Consider the following 6,693-nt stretch of genomic DNA (forward strand, 5'->3'; position numbering starts at 1 on the left):
GAGTGGCATGGACATATATACACTATCAAATGTAAAACAGATAGCTAGTGGGAAGCAGCCGCATAGCACAGGGAGATCAGCTCGGTGCTTTGTGACCACCTAGAGGGGTGGGATAGGGAGGGTGGGAGGGAGCGAGGTGCAAGAGGGAAGAGATATGGGAACATATGTATATGTATAACTGATTCACTGTTATAAAGCAAAAACTAACACACCATTGTAAAGCAATTATACTCCAATAAAGATGTCAAAATAAAAAGTAACTGAGTTGAAGATACGACTTAATTTTCTTTCTCAAATCCTCAGATCTAAAATTTCTCTTCTGATGAAGTACCAACGGATATGTTAGAATTTTTCTTCAGAGTTGTTTGTGGGGGAGTTGTTCTTAGAATTTAATTTTATATTCACAGATCAAGTACCTACCCACTCGTAGCTAAGCAATGAAACACATATATTACAAAGTTTCATTCTGCACATCTCTGAGAATGGCAGCCTATTCCATAAGGAGGTGAGGGGTGGGTCCAGATGGAAGATAATGCCATGGATGGAACACATGACACTTCATAAGCAAAACTGGTAGGACTCAGCATATGCTGTGAGGTTAGCCTTTTGAATGAACTTATTTTAAAAGTGCAACTGAGGACTTCCCTGGTGGCCCAGTGGTTAAGAATCCGCCTGCCAATGCAGGGGACACGGGTTCAAGCCCTGGTCCGAGAAGATTCCACATGTCGTGGAGCAACTAAGCCTGCACTCCACAACTACTGAGCCTGCGTGCCTAGAGCCTTTGCTCTGCGGAAAGAGAAGCCACCGCAGTGAGAATCCCGCGCACTGCAAGAAAGAGTAGCCCCTGCTCGCCGTAACTAGAGGAAGCCTGCACACAGCAATGAAGACCCAATGCAGCCATAAATAAATAAATAAATATTGTTTTAAAAAGTGCAACTGAAAGAAGTAGCACAAGGGAATTGTGGAAAGAGGGTGTTTGTGATACATGTGTTTTGTATCTTGATTGGGGTAACAGTAACATGACTCTTATGCATTTGTAAACACTCACAGAACTGTACACCAGAGAGTGAACTGTACTGTATATAAATTTAAAAATGTAATCAGCACCATCCCCCATAAAAGTAATATACACTCATTGTCAAATATGTGGAAAACAGAAATACAATGTTATACACCATTCAAGATACTGGATGTTAATGTACCAGAGTACAAAAGGCTTATTGATATGGTTTCAGAATCCACATTGGAAATAACCTTTAAGAAACTACCATGCTACAAGGTTTGGTGTAGTGACAAAAAAGAATACCCACTATTAATGGAAAAGGCTATTAAAATACTCCTATCTTTTCCAGCTTCACAAAAAAAAAAGACTACATGGGACCCTGAGAAGGTACAAGTAGCTCAGCCTCTGAAGGTCCTCAAATAGGCCTTATTATTCCAGACATATAAGTGCAAATCAACCAGACTACAAATTCATGGATAACTTAGCTTTGGCATTTCCTGACTGGTAACCTATTTAAACATCCAAACTTAACACTGTATCAGCTTACTTCTCAGACACCGAATTGCTCAAAAACATCAAACTATTGCAGAAGTTTCATTTTTTTCCCTTTTAGGAAGCTTCTGAGTTCTAAAAATAAGCTATTCCCAAATATGACTACTAATTTAATATCATCTTAAGAAAAGCAAAATAGTAAATCAAGAGTTGTAGTTTTCCAGTGTTAACTCCAGGTCAGACAGAAAAACTCTCTAACTCTCCCTAAAAAGCAGAAAAGTCATAATAAAGATGTCAATAATATAAAATATTGAGGATTAAGGACATCAATTATTTCTAATGAAATATTTTAAAATATTCTATTATAAAATTGCTTATAAATTAATATAAAACTGCTAAATTAAGTTGCTACTGCAGTTAGTTTTTGCTTTATTAATCTAATCACCGATTATTTTTTAGGACTTCTCAGAAAAATGATCTTAATTAAGTGGGGCATCACATTTACCATGGAAACAGCAGTCTGTAACAAACGCTAACAGCCACTCAGAGGTATGACAGATGGTGGGTGAATGTTTAAAACTTAGCTGTCAAAGTTTGGCAGAGAGAAACACATGTGTAATTTAACAATGTTCTGTAACATTGTTGACTTACAAAATAAACATTAATTCTGTAATAGGAAAATTTCTACAAAAACTTAATAAGACTGAGAATCACCACCAAATAACATGTGCAAAACACTTTTTATCTGGAAAAAAACTCTTGATTTTTCAGCCCATCAAAAGCACCTCTATCAACTCACCATCCAACGTTATCACACGGAAGTTCCAAAACTGATTCAAAATATTAGTAAAAGACATAATTACACTTTAACACCAATTCCCAAGAAAGCCTAATTAATGAACGACAGGGTAACATTTCATTATTTTAGATTTGACTTTTGTAATCTGCACTCATACTTGAAAAATCAATTCTGGGCAAAATTAGTTTTCCATGCTGTACTGGGCTGAATATTGTCCCCTCAAAATTCATGTTGATCCGGAATCTCAGAATGTGACCTTATTTGGAAATCAGGTCTTTGCAGATGTAATTAATTAAGATGAGGTCATACTGGATTAGAGCGGGTCCTAAATCCAATGACTAATGTCCTTATAAGAAGGCCATGTGAAGACATACTGAATAGAATCACACGCATACAGAGGAGAATGCCATGTGAAGATGGAGTCAGAAACTGGAGTAATGAAGCCAAAGAACACCAAGGACTGCAGGCAACTACCAGAGCTGGAAGAGGCAAGGAAGGATTCTTCCCTGGAGACTTGGAGGGAGCATGGCTCTGCTGACACCTGACTTAAGACTTCTAGCCTCCAGAACTGTAAGAGAATAATTTCTTATCTTAAGCCAACCCGTTTGTGGCAGCTTCAGTAAACACACTGCAAATTGTATTTCATTAAAATTGATCTATATATTTCAGATACAGACCATCACTGTACCACTGCTTTTAATTTTTGAAAGTAGACATATTGGAACAAGCTGGACCAAGCACACTTCTTCCTCAAGCCTGTTTATTTCTCCCCACAAAATGAGAAGCAGCATATGTGTGCCAGGTAGAACTGGTTGAATAGCAAATATTTAGACGTTCTAGAACTATTTCTAACTACAGATTATACTAGATGCATTTTACTAGAATTCAAATCAGAAAGCATTTCCTCCCTCAGTGGAACCACAGTATTTCTTTTGTTTTAATGTAAATTCTTTCAATATGACAGATGTTTTGTTTCCTCCAAACCAATTCTAATAACGTTTCTTTGAATTTTGAGCTTGTTACTATTTTAAAGGCATGACTAGAAAAAATAAAGTACTACATAATCTTTTTTTTTTTTTTTTTTTTTTTTTTTTTTTTGGCGACCACTGCGCCACCAGGGAAGCCCACTACATAATCTTTTATCTTCCTCAGGAACTTAATCTTGTTTCTTTTTGTCAGCTGAAAAATGACGGTTGCAAACTTAACGATTTTTAGTGTTATTGAATTAATAGGAATTATTTAAATATAATAAAGATATTTCATGAAATGGCTCAGTGGGATTAAATAACAATCAAGCCATGGTCCACAAAACTAGGCCACTAGGTGTCACTACTTGGAATTCTTGAAAAGGATAACAATGATTCTGCAAAACAATACAATCCAAATCCAAGCATGGGATATGGAACACTAGAAGAAAGAAGAATGAATGGTCAAAGTTTGAAAAGCTTCTCCTCGAGTGTTGGTCATACCATGATCCTTTTTTTTATGCATACCGTAAGTACTGAAGTATTGAAACATTTTTTTAATAGTTAGATTTCTCTACATGGCAGCCATTTGAACACTTCACTGATCACATTATTGAAATGTAGCCTGTCAACTCTGAAACAAGAGCTTAATGAGACATATTTAAGGGCTGTAGATCATGAAGGCATTATTTCATTCATGACAATTAAGCTTTCATTTGAAGGATGGCTCAGTTTGGATCTTCAGAACCAAATGCATCCCAACACTGCCCAGGGTCGGCCTCATAGTCAGTCATTTCAGGAGAGTTCTGGGCTTCACATGTAGTGCTTGTCTGCAAAATTCTGTAGACACGGTGTCTTTTTATTGGGCACAACTCATTTTCAGCCCACCAACTCCTTTTCAAATCGAGATGCATTGACAGGGCACATACTGATACTACAGACACTTCTTTAAGTGTAATTAATAAAAATTACAAAGGAATATAAATATAATTAATAAAAATCCAAAGGAACTTTAAACATGTTTTTCCTCACTAAAATCTATGAATCTCTTCTGAAGTTGTAACAATGTCTACCCAAGAATGCAGCAGTTATTCAAAATAATCATTTTCAGTGAGGTCTGGCAGCCTGGCTCAGTTCCAAAGTCCAGTCTGTGTCTGAATATCTGCCCCTCCTTGTAGAAACTAGCAATGTTCTTGCATTTCCCCTGTAGTCTCAAGCTTGGTATGCTCAGATACCTTGTTACATTAAGTAAGAAAAACCCAACTTTGAAAACGAATTTGGGCTACTCTTAGCCTTTAAATGACAAAAAGTCCTTGATCTAAAGGCCAGTAAATCTTAGCAATGACAACCACTGACTGCACTGAAATAAACCAAATCTCCATGCTCTGCTGCAGCTTCTTTCAAATAGCCCGCTTACTAGTTCTAGTAAAGGCTGTGACTTCTGCAGAAAATTCACAATTGTCAAAACTTTCTGCATCTGGGACTTCCCTGGTAGTCCAGTGGTTAAGATGCCACACTTCCACTGCAGAGGGCGCTGGTTCGAACCCTGGCTGGGGAACTCCCGCATGCCATGTTGTGGCACGGCCAAAAAACCAAACAAAAACAAAATCATATGAAACAATGATAAAGAAGAATAGATATTTAAATAGCCAATGAAAAGAGGTCAAACTCTAATTCAAATAACACATTAACAATAACAATGATGACAACGAAGGAGGACAAAATGGAATGTTAGGAGCTATCCACAAAACAGAACGAATTTCAAGGGCTTTTTGGTGTCCAAGGAAAGTAACAAGTTACTTGAAATAAACTTAATCTGAAACGTCCTCAAATTACTTAGGATAAATTACACTAAAGAGAAAACCCATTTCCTTATCTTCCTGAGCACATTTTTTATCTTTACTGAAGTATAATTGACAAGTACAATTGTAATATATTTAAAGTGTACAACATGATGATTTGATAAATGTATACATTGTGAAAGGATTCTCACAACCAACTTAATTAACACATCCATCACTTCACGTATTTGTCTTTTTTTTGATGAGAATACTTAAGTTCTATTCTCTTAGCAAATTTCAATTATAAAATGCAGTGTTAACTATAGTCACCACGCTATACATTAGATCCTCTGACCTTATTTATCTTATAAATAAGATAAATACCAACTTCTCCCCATTTCCCCCACCTCCCAGCCTGGGCAACCATCATTCCACTTTGTTTCTATGAGTTTGACTTTTTTTTAAGATTACACACATAACTGATACCATGCAGTATTTGTCTTTCTCTATCTGGCTTATTTCACTTAGTACATTTAAAAACTATTTCCCAGTTCTCTTGCATCTAGGTAAGCATGTAACTAGTACTTGTCAATGGAATATGGACAACTGTGATACAGGCCACTTCCAACCTTGACCCTGCAAAATTCTCCATTTTCTCTCATCTGCTGGCTGGATGCAAAGGATGCAGTGGAAGATTCCAAAACCTTGAGAGATGGCAGAATCACAAAGTGGAAGAAGCCTGGATCCCTGAATGCCTCTGTGGAAGAGACTCTTCCTGCTCTTCCCCTCCTCATCTACCTGCATTGGACTGTGATGTGAGCAAGAAATAAACTTCTATTCCGGTAAGCCACTCAAATTTTAGGATTGCATGCTGTAGCAGTTAGTCCTGAATTAATACATACACTATTTAAAAAGCCTAACTAATCAAGAAATAATAATTAATTTGATTTGACCAAATCTATGGATAGAAGCAACTGTTAGATACCTATGACTGCACTTAGTGTGAAGTTGAAACATACTATGACACTCTTGGCTTAGCTTTTCCCAAACTGGTCCTTACCAATTCGACAGGACTGTGAATAAAAGTTCTCTGCCCAAATTAGTTTGAGAAATGCTATTAGAGTTAATAAGGTTTCTTTGCTATAGGACATCTTAGAGCTGCTATATACTAACACCCATTGTGAATCCGTATAAAGGGAATAAAGAATGCAGCATTTTCCAAACTTATATAGTCACTAAATAATTTAACCAATACATTTAAGATCTGCTCCCCCCTCTCGAATGGCAAGACCCACCACTATCTCCCAGAGCAATGCTCTGTAGAACACATTCTGGGAAATTTTGCTTTAGTTTAATCCATGTCACATGGTTGATTAATCAGAGTGAGCACCAAAAAGTTCTAGACATCCCAAAGCAAAATAATTCTCTTATTAAGGGAAGATTTTTCTTGTAAAAAGACTTATATGTACTAGTAGACTAATATGTACACTAAGAAAGTTTTCACTGCTGAAGTTAACCAAGTTCTATAAGAAAGGTATTTTACTTAAAATGTGACTGAAATGAAGGCAGATGTGAACTGTCAGCTTCTGACTTTTCCTTTTATCTGTCAGTGGAGCCTGTCATATTTAATGATGGAATACATTCTTTTTTTTT

The 6,693-nt window shown here is 36.6% G+C and overlaps 1 protein-coding gene across 4 annotated transcripts in view; it reads right to left on the reverse strand.

The window, feature by feature from the left end:
* Window positions 1-6,693, reverse strand: part of CASK (calcium/calmodulin dependent serine protein kinase) — a 373,376-nt gene that overhangs the window by 83,524 nt on the left and 283,159 nt on the right. The window lies entirely within an intron of this gene.

Source organism: Neophocaena asiaeorientalis, unplaced genomic scaffold, assembly GCF_003031525.2.
Source record: "Neophocaena asiaeorientalis asiaeorientalis breed wild unplaced genomic scaffold, Neophocaena_asiaeorientalis_V1.1 scaffold312, whole genome shotgun sequence".
In the NCBI taxonomy this organism is placed as follows: domain Eukaryota; kingdom Metazoa; phylum Chordata; class Mammalia; order Artiodactyla; family Phocoenidae; genus Neophocaena; species Neophocaena asiaeorientalis.